The sequence below is a fragment of the Bos javanicus genome, chromosome 3, assembly GCF_032452875.1.
Source record: "Bos javanicus breed banteng chromosome 3, ARS-OSU_banteng_1.0, whole genome shotgun sequence".
Classification (NCBI taxonomy): domain Eukaryota; kingdom Metazoa; phylum Chordata; class Mammalia; order Artiodactyla; family Bovidae; genus Bos; species Bos javanicus.
In genome coordinates, this window is record NC_083870.1 from 88,899,446 (window position 1) to 88,915,524 (window position 16,079).

Here is a 16,079-nt window from a genome sequence, read left to right on the forward strand (position 1 = left end):
GACTTGTTCAGTTTTTAAGTGAATAGCCAAAATTTCAGGCTCTTTTATTCTTAGCGTACATGAGTAGTAGTAGTCAGGTAGTGGTGTGATGCAGCAAAAAGTAGGGGATGGAGTGGAAGGAAATACCTGAAGTCAGGGTGGGTTGGATACATCATACAACCTTCTTTCTGCTATCAGCATAATGTGTTTACACCATAAATTTGACCCTTTCCCTCAAGTGTTCAAAGCCTTTTGATAGTTCCATTCACCTGTATCAATAGTTTCCAAAATAGTTTCCACTGATACACACATGGCAAATTACAATCACAGGGTGGCACTATTCTGCAGAGTAAGACCCAGGGTCACTGACACTTCTGGGCATGCCAGCTGTATTTCTACCCTTTATCTCGCATGCAGGAAAATGTATGGGAATGCAAGAGCCTGAGAGTGACATTTTTTTAAAGAAGGATAACTTTGATGTGCTTTCATATACTGCCCAAGTAAATGTTTGCAAATATGGGTAATTTTAGGGTCAACGATTATTGATTTTTGAGAAAAGAAGCTCACTCAAATAAAAAAATATATATACCAATACTTTGGCCACCTGATGCAAAGAGCTGACAACCATTGGAAAAGACCCTGATAACTGGGAAAGACTGAAGGCAGGAGGAGAAAGGGGTGCCAGAGGATAAGATGGTGGGATGGTATCACTGACTCGATGGACATGGGTTTGAGTAAACTCCTGGAGCTGGTGATGGACAGGAAGGCTGGGCGTGCTGTAGTCCGTGGAGTTGCAACGAGTCGGACAAGAGGGAGGGACTAAACACCAACAACAAATGTCTTAATTTTATTTAGCTTATTGTGCTTAGCATGACTAGGGGCATTTTTAAGGGACTGAATACCAGGATTGGCAGTAGTGTTACCAAAGTTTTTCATGGCTGTACTCTGGAATATGGGTGCTTATCCCAAGGGTCACTTTTCTAGAGATGACTGAGTGAAAAAAAAAAAGAGCCATATGCAAATTCATTCTTTCTACTGCAACCTCTACTACTGATAACCACTGATTTATTAAGTTTCTTACCATATACTAGGTAGAATGACAAAGGTTTACAAACATTATTTAATAATTAAAATAAATACTAGACTCATCGATCATTATCCCCATTTTACAGGAGAGATAAGTGCAAGTGAGAGTTAAAGAATGCACCCAAATTCAAATCCTTGTTGTATCAGAACTAATATTAGAAAGGAAGGTCTAGTTTAAAATTATATGATCTTAATCACTATTCATATTTTATTCTATATTTATAAATATACAAGAAAATTGCTACCCGGGACACATATAGAAGACACTCTGTATTTAGAGAATAGTCATGGGTAACAGGAGCCTCTGAAGGTACTTTTTTCTCCCTAAGGCATAGGAAGGCAGACAAAAGCCATGGAGAACTTTGCCTTGGCACCCTTTGACAACATTCCACAAACCATACTCCTTCCTTCCTCTCTTTCGTTCTTCCTTCCTCCCTCCCTCTCATTTACCCTCAGTCCCTTCCCTCCCTCCCTTGAGCTCCCTCTTTCCCTCCATCCTACCCTCCCCCTATCTCTCCCTCCCTACTCCTTTCTTCCTCCCTCCCCACTTCCTTCCTTCTTTGGTCATCCATTCTCCTGTCTTCCTTCACAATTCCCAGTTAGACTGTGATCTAAGCATTCTTAATTATAAGGCATTCTCATCTCTTCATAGGTGCTCCTTATATGTTTTGATTGATGACTTCTCAGTGGTGGAATTACAACCACATCAGCTGAATCACCTTCAACATTAGTGCAGTGACAGATGTTACATATATCTTTTTCTCTCTGCCATTTAGAAGGAGCTTAGCATCTACTCTAAGAGATTACAGTCTCTACGGGGGATCCAGACGTGTGGAAAATGGCTCCAACACATGGCAGGGATCAGGATTATAAGTAGGCACAACATATAAAGGGAGTGAAAAGAGAATGACTGGGGAGGGGTGGAGGAGCTTCATTTAAAAAGATCCTGCAGATGGGGAAGGGTTTCAATAAATGAGAATGGGATGGAGTAATCCTGGAGGACGGCTTGGCATGAGCAAAGTGATGGTGGTAGACATATAGAAGTTGTGGTCAGGAAAAGATCCATCATCGGTTGTGGTTTGATCAGGGATATAAATATATGCTGCCAGAATATTTTAAGCTGAATTATGGGGACATAGAGGAATGAACTATTTTTTTAAATCATGGAGAGAAGCTTTTGTTCTACATGAAATTTTGGCGCCATATTTGTTGAAAGGCACTCATTTCCTTTTTTACTTCCATCATCATTTTCATTGTTGTCATAATCACCATTATTAAACTTTATGACTGTGCAGCTTTTTACAAGTTCTCATTCATGGCTTCATTACATATTTAATACTTCTTCATTGAGTTGATGGCATGGTTTCGGTGGAAAGTAATGAAAACTGCAAATGATGCTGGCTGATACAATAAAAAGGATATGTTGCCGCATGGTATTGTTCAGGTAATGTTGGCTTTAAGAAGATATGCCATGATGGGGCAGGATGGGATTTCTTTTGCTCTCTCTGCTTTGACCTCTTTGGGTCCAACTTTATCATTAGGGCTGTTCCCTTTAGGCATCCACACTGTTGCTTTCTGGCTCTTTTTGTCTCAGTATTTCTAGCAGAAGTCTGCATGAACAAGGTTAAGTTTTCTGCTAGTCCCTGAATCAATTAGTCTGGACAAGGGGATGGAGTGTGATGAAGAGTATTTACTGGCTTAGCTTGGGTCCTGTGTTCTAATCCAGAGCTGTAGATATTGTCAGCTTCTGAGAAATCATGTTCTTCTCCAAATGGGAAGTGAGGGTTTTAGGAAGGAAGAACGGGAGTGGGTGTGGGCGGGATGACTGCTAAAGAGGGGCTTAAATAATATTCTTTAGAGAAATATAGGTACTTTTATTGTTGTTTTGTAGCTGAAGAGTGGACATTTATAGTCCTGTTAGTTGTGCAAAGATGAAATAGTTCCCCCTTTTTTGGAAGGTTATATACATGGAGAGAAAAAAAAAATCTTATATGTTATTATGTGACTTCAGAAGTGGAAGAATGCTACTATCCCCTCTGGAAAGACAGGGCAGACAAGTGTCTTGTGATCCTGAGCAAGTTGGTAAACTCTTGCTGTTGTTCAGTTGCTAAGTCGTGTCTGACTCTGTGACCCCATGGACTGTAGCATGCCCGGCTCCTCTGTCCTCCACTATCACCCAGAGTTTGCTCAAACTCATGTCCATCGTGTTGGTGATGCTATCTCACCATCCCATCCCCTGCTGTCCCCTTCTCCTCCTGCCTTCAACTTTTCCCAGCATCAGTCTTTCCCAATGAGTCAGCTCTTCGCATCACGTGGCCAATGTATTGGAGCTTCAGCTTTAGCAAGAGTCCTTCCAGTGAATATTCAGCATTGATTCCCTTTAGGATTGACTGATTTGATCTCCTTGCAGTCCAAGGAACTCTCAAGAGTCTTCTCCAGCTGCTCAATTCAAAAGCATCAATTCTTCCGTGCTCAGCCTTCTTTATCGACCAAAGTTCTCTTACCTTCTGTTTTTTTCTTGGGGTGGGGTGGGGAGGAGGGGTGAAAAATGAGAAAGTAGTAGCACCTACTTCACAGAGTTATTGAGGAGATGAAATGAGACATTTACTGATCCAGGTGACCAAATGCCTTTCCATTCATTATGCATTTAATTTTTACAATTTCTAGGAGAGTAACTAAGAACATTCAATCTAAGAGATAACATTCCTTAGGCTGATGAATTTCCTCTGGTTATTAGCCACAGGAAACACCAGACCCAACCAAGTCTTGTGATTCCAAGCCTTACCCATTCTCTTTCCACTACACTGTGCTGCTACTTAATGAGATCCCCAACTCTCTGTGTCTTTGCCTTGCCTTTAACAGGATCCGCATTGAGGGAACTACACATGCAAATTATTATTAGCATGAAGACGGGTAATTATTATTTTTTACATTTGCATCATCACAGATAATCTTTTTGTTACACATTCTTTAGCAGTGAATGCCTGAACGAGAGGGCTTTCGGTTCATTCAGATGGTCATTAATTCTAAATAAGAAATTCATTTACTGTCACTCATGTTGCTTAAACAATGCAAAGCAAAGAGTGAGTGCAGAGCAATTTCAGACTGTAAAGGCTGGGACGGAAGCTGGAAATCACCTAGCCCAACCTTTTAATTTACATATGAGCGAAATGAAGGCCTGAATAGAGAAGGTCATACAATTAATTAGTGGCAGAGCTGGGACTAGCACGCAATTTCTTTACCTCTATGCCAAAGTCTTGCCATTAAAGCGTGAATGCTGATCATCGGAATGCTATTTGGTTAGGAATTCCCTGATTACTTAAAACACATTGAGGGCTTAGGATAGAGACACTTAATGTGCTAAAGGTTCCAAAATGAAAATATATGATGAATCTTTGACAAATTCCCTTGTGTTGTATTAATTTTAATCTTCATTATTTCTACAAGGCACTTGTAGAGGGGAAAAATAAGTATCTGTATCTACTAAATGGTCTCATTTGAGTCCTGCCAATGTAAAGGTATGAACTAAAAACATTTTACATTAAAACAGAGCAAATTGCTTATGGTAACCATTGCATAATGAAGGAACACAATGAAGAATTAAGTTCAAATTACTTATCAGGTCTCTTCCATTTTCTAAGTTTTTAAAGTAGAAAATTGCACAGTATAATTACAGTAAGTTAATTTGCATTCATATTACAATTCAATGAGCAATTACATTCTTTTTTATTTAAAAAAATATTTTATAAAGTGTGATTTGCATCAGTATGTTTCCAGGAAAGAGTGGCAACTTTTCCCTTGTGAGGTTTTCATACACATTCAACCTTGAAGCTTATATCTTCTGGTATAGAGTTATAGCCTCTTATTGGCTTTTTGGGACAGGAGAGGAGAGAATCATTTGAAGTATGACTATGGTTTTTGACAAGAACTCTTCAAGGCATCATTGAATATCAGGGTTTAGAAGGAGAATTTAAAGGTCTTATTGCTTAAGAGTTCTTTCTCCCCTTCACTTCCTCCATCTTCAGGTTGAATTTCTCCATCGAATTCCTGCCAAGCTATCAGCCAACCTATATTTGATTAACTCCTGTGCTAGGAAATTCTTTGCCTCTGATGACACGCACATCATCACTGGTCAGTGCTTTCATTTTGTGAAAGATGCTCCATTTTGGCCTAACTATCCTTCTATTAATGTACTTTAAAAGATGCTTTTTTAAAAGAAAAAACACTCATTGCTTTGGCAGGGCTATGCACAACATACAGCACTCTTTTTATGTTGAGAGCAGAACATTTTATTCATGACTTGAAGCATTAGCATGAACATCTGTGTCGGGCCATCGTAATGTTATTGTTCAATTGCTAAGTTGTGTCCGACTCTTTGTGACCCCACAGACTGCAGCACACCAGTGTTCCCTGTCATTCACCCTCTCCTGGAGTTTGTTCAAACTCATGTCCATTGAGTCAGTGATGCCATCCAACCATCTCATCCTCTTTCTCCCTCTTCTCCTGCCTTCAGTTTTTTCCAGCATCAGGGGCTTTTCCAAGGAGTCAGTTCTCTTCTTCAAGTGGCCAGAGTACTGGAGCTTCAGCTTCAGAAGCAGCCCTTCCAATGATTATTCAGAACTGATTTCCTTTAGGATTGACTGGATTGATCTCCGTGCTATCCAAGGCACTCTTAAGAGTTTTCTGCAGCACCAGTTTGAAAGCATCAGTTCTTTGGTGCTCAACCTTCTGTATCGTCCAGTTTTCACATCCATACATGACTACTGGAAAAACCTAGCTTTGACTATGTGGACTTTTGTTGGCAATGTGATTTCTCTGCTTTTTAATATGCTATCTAGGTTTGTCATAGCTTTTCTTCCAAGGAACAAGTGTCTTTTAATTTCATGGCTGGGGTCACCATACATAGTGATTTTGGAGCCAAAGAAAATAAAGTCTGCCACTGTTTACATTTTTTCCCCCATCCTTTTGCCATGAAGTGATGGGATTAGATGCCATGATCTTAGTTTTTTGAATGTTGTTTTCAGTAACGGGGTTCCCATAAAGATATGGAGTCTGACTGGCTGCTCCACTTTCTCTGTGACTGCTCATTTTAAAATTGTTTAAATTAAGATAAAATAGACATATATTGAAATACATAGATCATTAGAGTAGCTGGATCAGTTTCAAAAAAATGTATTTGCTTATGTAAAACAACTCCACATTAAAGATATAGTATATTCCATTATCCCAGAAAGCACCTTTTGCCCCTTTCCAGGCAATTTCCCTCCACAGAGGCCTAATTTTATTTTTTTTTTTAATTTTATAAATGATGGTATTTACTTATTTTTTAAAGATCAAACCATTGAAAATAATTAAACACTGACTAATTTAGTTTTTTAAAAAATTTTTATCGGAATATAGTTGCTTTACAATGTTGTTTAGTTTCTACCTTATAGCAAAGCAAATCAGCTATATGTATATGTATATCCCCTCTCTTTTGGATTTTCTTCCCATTTAGGTCGCCACAGAGCACTCAGTAGGGTTCCCTGAGCTATACTGTAGTTTCTCACTAGTGATGTATTTTATACACAGTATCCATAGTGTATATACGTCAATCCCCATCTCCCAATTCATCTCATCCTCCCTTTCCCCGTGGTGTCCATACATTTATTCTCTAAGTCTGTGTCTCTATTTCTGTTTTGCAAATAAGATCATCTCTACCATTTTTCTAGATTCCACATATATGCATTAATAAACAATATTTGTTTTTCTTATCATATCATAATTTTTCTTACCATACATTTATTTTCCTGTTTTTGATCCTCATATAGATGGAATAATAGTAATGTCCTTCTTTGAATCTGGTTTGTTTTATTCAATTCTTTAAAAACCATTTATCCATGTTGCTGTACCTATCGATAGTTTCTTTTGTTTCTTGCTTAGTAGTGTTCTACTGTATGGATAGTCTATAGTTTGTTTACTCATCCTACTGTGGAAAAAGATATGTGTTGTCTTCAGTCTGAGCTCTTATGAAAAAAAATGCTGCTATAAACTTTCTAGTATATATGTTTGTGTGTGTGTGTATATACATGTTTTATTTCTCTGGGGTATATGAGTAGATGCCTACAAGTTCCCAGAGTAAATGTAGACTTATTGTTTGTTGTTTAATCACTAAGTCCTGTCCAACTCTTTTGAGACTCTGTGGATTCTAGCCTGCCAGGCTCCTCTATCCATGGGATTTCCCAGACAAGAATACTGGAGTGGGTTGCTATTTCCTTCTCCAAGGGATCTTCCCAACCCAAGGCTTGACCCCATGTCTCCTGAATTGGCAGGTAGATATTTTTACCGTTAAGCCACCTGGGAAGCACAGATGTACCCTTAATTTGATTTTTAAAAAAGTGCCAGGCAGTTTTTCAAAATTGTGATACCATTCCTTATGATTAATGATGTACATCTTTCTGTTCAGTTCAGTCGCTCAGTCATGTCTGACTCTTTGTGACCCCACGGACTGCAGCATGTCAGGCTTCCCTGTCTATCACCCATTCCTGGAGCTTACTCAAACTCATGTCCATTGAATCAGTGATGCAATCCAACCATCTCATCTTATATTGTCCCCTTCTCCTCATGCATCTTTACATATGCCTACTGGCTATTCAGTTTATCTCAGTCTGTAAAGTGTCTGTTCAAGTATTCTGTTCATTTTAACTAGGTTGTCTTTTTACTGTTAAATAAGAATAGTCATATTTTCTGGATTTAAGTCCTTTGTCAGATATATGTTTTGTGAATATTTTCTCCAGGTTTATAGTTTACCATTCATTTTCTTAAATGTTGTCTTTTGATCAGCACATGTTTTAAACTTTGATAAGGTTCAATTGATTTTTTTTTCATTTATGTTCAGTGATTTTCTATCCTCTCTAGGAAATCTGTGCATCCCTCCACATCATGATGATACTCTGTAATGTTCTCCTTTAGAACTTTTACCATTTTAGCAATTATATTTTGGTCTATGTATGGTATGAGGAGGGTTTCGAGGTTAATTTTTTCCCCATATGTTTAAACAGTTGTTCTAATACCATGTTTTAAAGACTTTTCTTTCCTTAATGAGTAACAGTCGCACCTTTGTATATTAAAAAAAAAAAAGTCAATTGATGGCCTATATGTTGGTCTATTTCTGATTCTCTATTCTGTTCCACTGATCAACTTATCTAACCTTAATGCCAGTATCATACTGTTTTGACTGTAATAGCTTTATAGTAAGTCTTGAAGTCAGATAGAATAAGCTCTCTAATTTTGCTCTTCTTTATCAGATTATTATAGTTATTGTAAGTCCCTTTGCATTTCCATATACATTTTAGTATTAGTTAATCAATTTCTTGAAAAAATATGCTGAGATTTCTATTGCAATTGTGCTAAGTTTACAGTTCAACTTGGGGAGAAGTTGACATCAACACTGAGCTTCCCAAATCGTGAGCGTGGCGTGCCGCTCCATGTATTTGGGTCGCCTGTAATTGTTTTCATCAACATTTTGTAAGTTTTGGTGGAGAAAACTTGTGCAACTTTTATTCAATCTACTCCTAAGTATTTTGTGAGGTGCTGTCATAAATGGCATCTACTTTTTTTCGTTTTCCAGCTGTCTGACTGACTGTATAACTTTGGATAAGGTATTTATCCTCTCTGAGTTTATTTCTGACCTATAAAATGTGAGTTCATGTTCTTCTTAGAAGAAGGTCAGGTGTAAATATGCACAAATAGTTTTTAGGGGTTCTTTTATTATTGATATTAAAAAGGATAACTTAGAAAGTTCATAATTAAGTTCTTGGTATATTAGAAATTATTCTTTGGCTCAAAAGTGAAAAACAAACAAAAAAACCAACTCAAACTGGCCTAAGTAATAGAGGGAATATTTTGGCTCACATAACTGAAAAATCTGGAGGGGGATGTGTTAGTTGGGCTGAGGCATGACTAAACCAAAGCCCTTCAACAATGCCCTCATAAAGCTCTATTTTCCCATCTTTTACTCCTGTATTCTTCTGGTGCAGTTTCATTCTCCAAAGGCTTCTCTTATGAAATGGGTTTCTGCAGCTACAGACTTTCCAGTGTCCAGTCCAATGGTGGAGAGAAAACATTCTTCCTAGTTGCTCTGTCACAAGTAAAGAGGTCACCTATTTGACCATCCCTGAATTGTGGCCAAGAAATGTGTGGCACCTATCCATCCCTCGAGCTACAGGTAGAGTCAGCTCTCCTATAACTAAATAGCAAAAAATAATATTGGGTAGGGGAATGGTCTCCCAGGAGAAGAAAGAGGAATGGCCCCAAAGAGGCAAACAACAAATATTTGTCATATCTTTAACACAGTAGCCACACAATACATGGTAGCTGTATCATATGGTGGGCATATTCTCTGCCTCTGATACTCTCTAGGCATCAGAGACTCAATCATTTTTCTCATAGCATTCGGTCTACTTCTGTTTCAAGCACTAATATCACCTTAAGCTCTACTTTATGAGTGAAAAAATTGGGGGTTTGTATTGGAACTTAAGAGCCTTTCGACAATCACTTTAGCTCTCCTTGTTGTTTCTACTGTGCATTTAGCTAAAAAGAGCAGATTGGTGGCATAAATACAATTGCAGTGTTGCTACTCTTCTCCACCCCCTCCTTGGAAAAATAAAAGGAGTGCTATTTATAGCGACTGCAAACCAAAGTCAAGTTTAGTAATATTGCCACACAATCTTTCCCTGGAATCAAGCAAGGCTAGTATCATGAAAGAAGGGAACTTCTGTTTTGATGAAGTCATACAGAACATTTTTTTCATTGGTTTTGAATGTTTTACTTGTATGTCTAGAACATACAAGAACAGTATCTGAGGTATGGTTAATGAAAGATTTTACAAAATACTTTCTTTTCTGCTTAAAAACAAAAACAAAACAAAACCTGGACCTCTTTACTTTCACACGAAATTCCAAAGTCCTGAACATGGCAAACAAGACCCTTTGCAGTCTATGTTGCTTCTCTGGAGTCAAATATATGTGTGTGTGTTTGTGTGCACATGTGCGCCCTACTCTTTACAACCCTGTGGACTGTGGCCCCCCCAGGCTCTTCTGTCCATGGAATTTTCCAGGCAAGAATACTGGAGTGGGTTGCCTTTTCCTACTCCAGGGCATCTTCTCAACCTAGGGATAGAACTCAGGTCTTGCTTCTCCTGCCTTGGCAGACAAATTCTTTACTGTGAGCACCACCTGGGAAGCCCTAGAGTCAATTATAGCCACAACCAGAGAACAATCTCTGCTATGGTTTTGTATATTCTCTTTTCTTTGTCTGAAATACCTTTCCTTGCTTCACATGCTTATTCAGTTTTCTTTCAAGATGATATCACTTCCTTCATGAAATCTCAGCATCCTATTCTGGGTTAAATGCCCAGATTTGATGCTTACCTAGCATCCCATACTTAGCATTATCACTAGATAGCATTTATTGTGATGCAATACAATGGTGCATTTCTTTCATGAGCCTATAAGTTGTTTAAGAGTAAGTTTTTTTTTTCTTTTTGTTTTCTTTATCAGCCAATGCCCAACAGTGTGCCTAGTATAAAGTAAGCAATCAGCAAATATTTTTTGAAAAAATGAATAAAATCTGAGTGTGAACGTGAGTTTAAATGAAAAGGATGAGAAGCTTATATACCTTTGGTATTAAGCTTTGAAAATTTTGTGCATTCTATGTATTAGCATACTTTGAACACATGATATTTCTAATAAGCCTGGTAGAAGTGCTCCTACTGAATGTTATTCAAAATTTTATTAATTTGAGAGTTTTATGTGTAGAGAAATATTAGCATATTCCTGGCATGTGTAAGCATTACAAACTATTTAATAAACAGTGGCCATGGAATAATTTGTGTTTCAAACCCTTAGAGCTTACAGCACAAATTCATTTTATTATACTTCATCCAATGAGAGGTATATTTGAAATGATTGTAGGAATAAACAGAATTTTAAATAATGTATAATACACAAAATGAACTACTTTTTATCTCTTTCTTTGGAGGAGTGATTATTGCTGATTGGATTTATTGTTTCTGACATTTGATTTTGCCTTCAATTGCAGATCAGTCTCAAACAGTACTTCTATAGGCTGCCCCTCTGGGTGTCTGAAGAATCATGTGCATAGGGATGAATTACGTGAAGTTCAATAAAACTCCTTTCTGTCCATATGCATGCTACTCATGCCCATGTTTTTTATTCAGTTGACTCAGGGCTCTGTAAAGGCAGGATATGTTTCTGATTTATCATCATTATTTCCAATGCCTCCCACAATGCCTGATATATAACATGGACTCTACAAATGCTAGTTGATTTAAAGTGAACTATTTTGGAATTGTTCTGGAATAAGAATCAATGTTTACTGAGTGACTTATTCAGTGCTAGCCATGTTCAATATATTTTTCCATTTAAAGCTTGCACAATGTCCTGAAGCAGGTATCACTGCTGTAGAACTGAGACTTTTGAAGCTCAGAGAGGTAAGTAACTTATCAAAGATGACTCAGGATACAGTACACACAAGAGGAGTACTTCACTACCTGGACTGTCATGAAGGTTAAATGCATTAATGAATGGAGAGCACCCAGAATGCTGCCTGGAATCCTGGAATATAATAAGCAATGCATACATCTTTGCTGTTCTTATTACTTTGCTATTTATCACAGTAGATGATAAAAGAATGTTTATTGTTTTTTATGCCACACATAATACAAACTATATTGTTATTTAAAAGAGAATTAAGGAAATACCCTAATATTTATGTGAGTTGTTTCTTGACACGTTTGGAATAAAAACTTAAAATGGTACTTTAAGATGTGATTTGGTTTAACCTTGAAGACTATTAGGTGTTTGGTGGACAGCTTGTTTGCCATTAGAATCTGTATAACTTTCCTTCAGCCTGGAGCTGGGAACAGCTGTAGCTTGTTGCCCCTGTTAGATTTAAAAGGAATTTTCTGAGTTTCCCTGGTGGACATTCTCCAAGGCTGAAAAGAGAGTTTTACAAGAGTGCCTTCCATTTTTATCACTCCACCACTCAGTGTCAGGTATTATCCCAAAGTCTGTAATCATAACCTCATTTGAAAATAGAACCAGATGGAAGAGGGGTGAAGTCCACAGCTCTCAAAGGCAAGGCCTTAAAATGTATGTAAATAGTTCTGCTGTTTCACAGCTGTCTCAAGCATTGAGAAACTTCAGTGCTTTGGGGAGAGTCGATGAAGTTACACCTATGTTCGCTCACCTAAGGTTTGACATTTGTCCCAGTTGTTTGAAGTGCATGATGGTTTCCTACACCCCCTTTCCCTATTTCAATGAGGTCTTGGGAAATTTGTCAATGTCCCCTGGTTTTCTTCCTATTGAGTTCAGACTCTGGAGGTCTGTCTGTATGGAAGAGAAAACTCAAGTGTTTTATTAACAGAGTTCTCTGGTGAGCCTGAACTTCCTACTGATGTATCTTAAGTGTTCTGTAATAATTCTAGCCACTTTCTAGAACTTTAGAAAAGTTGGAGAGACTTGAGCCACTTTCTCTGGGCCCCACCATTAGGCTGGCTAGTCATATCCAGAAGTAAATAGAAAGAATTGTATCCACCACCCACTGGTGGGACCTCCCTCCCACCTTGTTGGGAGTTCTCTTCCAACTTTTCTCCCAAGATTGCATCCTGCCAGTGACCTCACACTTTTTTCCTGTCTCCATGTAAATTGCTATCTTTTCAGGAGGTGCATGACAGCCTCTGTTTGCAGGGGCCTCCATTTGTACAGAAGCTGTTATTATGGAATAAGTTTAATGGGTCGTGAATTCTGTGGAGGCAGGGAGGGTCTCTCGATGACTTTGTATGTACCAGCCATGGACCTACTGGCTCTGCAAGGACTGCATTAGGCTAAATATTTTTAGCCCATTGACTCTGGAAGTAATAACCTTAAATGCTTCATTAAATTTTCATGGATGAGTGATGGAAACTATGGGAGGGGGGATGCAAAACCCAAATCAGCCACATTGGCTTCATTATTACCCAGCTGGAGGACAGGAGTGTGGCCCTTAAAATGAGTAAAAATAAACTTTAAAGAACTGTGGCCAGTATCTTCTTTTCTTTCCCTGCTCCAACAGCGCAGGACTGGACTCGATTTTTTTTTTTTTTTTTCCTTTCACACCTGGCATTCAGGACTCTGAAGATGGGTGTGCAAACAGGCATTCACTGGAGTTAAATCCAGTCTCAGGGTTGAAGAATTTATTTTCTGACGGACACACTATTTTCTAAAGTTCGGCGGATCTGGGTAAGCTAGGGCCAGAAGTAGGGAGCCACTGATTACATCCTGCCTGGGCCTTCTCCTGCGCCTGTTCTAATCTGGGGATTGTTTACCACAGGGCATTCCGAAAACCAGAGTTGCCGGGAAGAAGGCAAGGGGAAGCACTGGGTGTTAACTGGGCCCTGAGTCTCTCCCTGGGACTCACGAAAGCGTGACAGATGCGTGCCTCCTCCCTCTCCCTCGCCCAACTTTGCTGGGAAGCCTCAATGAAGACAGGGGCGCACAGACGAGGGTTGGCCGCTGGGAACTAGCGCCCCCTCCTGCGAAGGGGAGTTGGGGCCACACGCCCGCCCCGGACCTGCCCTGTACTTTTGAGCAGGGGCGCTCTTTTCAATTTGGGTCTGCGCGGGTTTAGAGGCCTGGGATGTTAAGAGTCGACTAAATGAGGGAGGCCAGGCGGAGGCGGCCGGTGGCGATGGTGAGTGGCAAAAACAGTGGATACTCTGTGGAAAAACCCGAGTCTAGTGGCTTTTACCCCATCTCGCCCTCACTCCCCTTCTCCGCCCACGTAGCCGGGGCGGGGACCCAGCGCTCTGGGCTCAGCTCTCCCCCTTCTACGCCGGGATGGGGAGTGAGCGCCAGGGCTCCAGAGGCTCGACTGCGAACCGCGGCGCCCCCGCTCGCTCGCTCTTCCTCCTCCTCGTCACCACCTCGACTCCGCTAAGCTTTCGGAGCGCGCTCGGGCGGCGCACAGAAACACCCGGGAGGGAGCGGGAGCCGGAGCCCGTGAGGCCAGGGCGCGCGGCGGGCAGGCAGGCGGCGGCGACGGCGTCCGGGGAGCGGGCAGGTGAGCGGCGCTTGGCGGGCGCGGGGCTGGCGGGGCGGGGGCGCGGGAGGAGGCGGGTCTGCGCGCGGGGCGGTCTCCTCCCCCTGCTCTGACGCGGGGCCCGTGGCTCCCCGGGAGGATGGACCCAGTTCGGCGCTCGCCCGGGCTTCCCCGGGCTGGAGAGCGCGCCTGAGTGCCGCCGCCCGCCGGGCATGGGGAGCCGCTTCCTGGGCGGCTGCGGCTGCGGAGGAGGATGCTTTCGGCGAGCAGAGGTGAGGCACGGCGGGAGGCTAGCGGCCGCCACGGAGTTCAGCACCGAGAGGTGTCAGGCGGGGACGCGGCGCCTGGATGCCCGGGAGGCTCCTCTGGGGCTCCCGGGCGCGGAGGAGGGCTCCAGGGGCGCCCCTCTGGGGAGTTTGGCTATAAGTGCGGAGGGGATAGAGACTGCAGTTCTCTTTCCTCTTCCTCCACTTGCTGGGGGAAAGGCGACTCTGCTCCTTCCTTCTGGGTCTCCCCTTACCATCCCCAGTGTCACTTCTGACCACGCTCAGTTCTCTTTCCAGTCTTGCTCATCTAATGCACTTGTCTCTCTACTGGATCCCTTGCGCCCTCCTCCCTCCTGCGTCCCCGGCTCCAGCCATCCACGAGCCTTCCTTCTCGCGTTCCAAAACCTAGCCGGTACTTACGAGCCCTTCCCCAGCCGCTCTGCCAGCGCCCCCAGGTCCGGACCCTCTTCCATGCTCAGCCACCCGGTTTTCACTTCCCTACTCTGTGGCTGCGCTGCGGTTCCGCTACGACCTGTGGAAAAACCAGATCTATCCTAGCAACCCCTACCCTTTTGCAAACATCATCGGAGCTGTACCCCGCGTATCCTCGGAACCCATCTCTTCCCGAGACCCCATAGACTCGGTTCTTTGCTGCCGCCCTCTCCGTTCCACTCCCCAGCCCCCCGCCCTCCTCTCTCTTCCCCACTCGCCCCTCTTGCTTCTCTCTGCTCCAGACTCGACGCTCTGTTTCGGCCGCTGAGCTCAGCCTACCCCCGCCCCACCCCCTCATCGGGTAAACTTTAAAATCCGCGTGGTTCGGCTCATAAAGGAGCCCTGAAAGGAGAACTCAACCGCCGGGAGAGCCTGGAGTCAGGGAGTCTAGGATGGGGGAGGTTGAGTCTTGGCGTCGTCGGAAAGGAGCTGAAGGCTGAATATCCTAAGTCAATTTCAAAACACTGGTAGCTGCAGCCGGGACTGTCCGCCGCACGCTGGCTAGTCCCGCGAAGTATTATTGTGACCCCTGGTGGGAGGGCGCGTGTATTCTGTGCACTTTTTAAAGCACTTTTTAAAAAATATAAGTACTGGTGGACGGGACGAGGGGGGCACCGGGGAAGGTTGCCTGAGGTTGATGCCACTTTGCTCCTGCGTTGCTCCCTGCCGGACCCGATGTTTCACTCCACGTAAACTACCCTCCACCCCCAACGGCAGCACACAAGTCCTCATTGTTGGGGGTCTGCCTGGGCACTTCCGCCTGGGCTGAGAGAATCTGGAGGAATGGCGTGGGGGTGGGGAGGCGCGGGGCGCCGGGCGATCGCGGTCTGGATTTCGGTGGCGGCGGGTGGAGTGAAGAACGCCGCTGCGCGGGCTTCGCTGCGCCCGGGCGCGGGTCTCGGCGGGTGGGGTGTGCGCCGGCGTGGGTCGGCGTCTGCGTGTGCGTTTGGAGGCTAGGACACACCTGGGCTTTTAGTTCGTTTAGAAAGAAGAGCGAGTGGAGAAGCTGTGGAAGCGAGTGCGTGTTTCGCTGCCCGGAGCTGGGCTGACGGGCGAGTCCTCCGAGAAAGATGCTACAATGCAGCTCCTAACGCGGCGGCGGGGGCTGGAGCAAGGATCCACTGCTATCGGTTCTTACTCCCTCCTGCTCCCCTCCCGCTGGCCCGTTCAACGCAC

The 16,079-nt window shown here is 42.7% G+C and overlaps 1 protein-coding gene across 6 annotated transcripts in view; it reads left to right on the plus strand.

Annotated features, from left to right (window-relative positions):
* DAB1 (DAB adaptor protein 1) overlaps positions 1-16,079 on the plus strand; it is a 1,337,206-nt gene that overhangs the window by 858,757 nt on the left and 462,370 nt on the right. The window contains exon 1 of one of the 6 annotated variants that reach the window (XM_061411795.1): positions 14,277-14,417. The exons of the other annotated variants lie outside the window; for them this stretch is intronic. The gene's annotated coding sequence lies outside the window, so the exon portion shown is untranslated. Of the gene's footprint in view, positions 1-14,276; positions 14,418-16,079 lie in introns of those variants that run through there. 6 annotated transcript variants of the gene reach the window in all.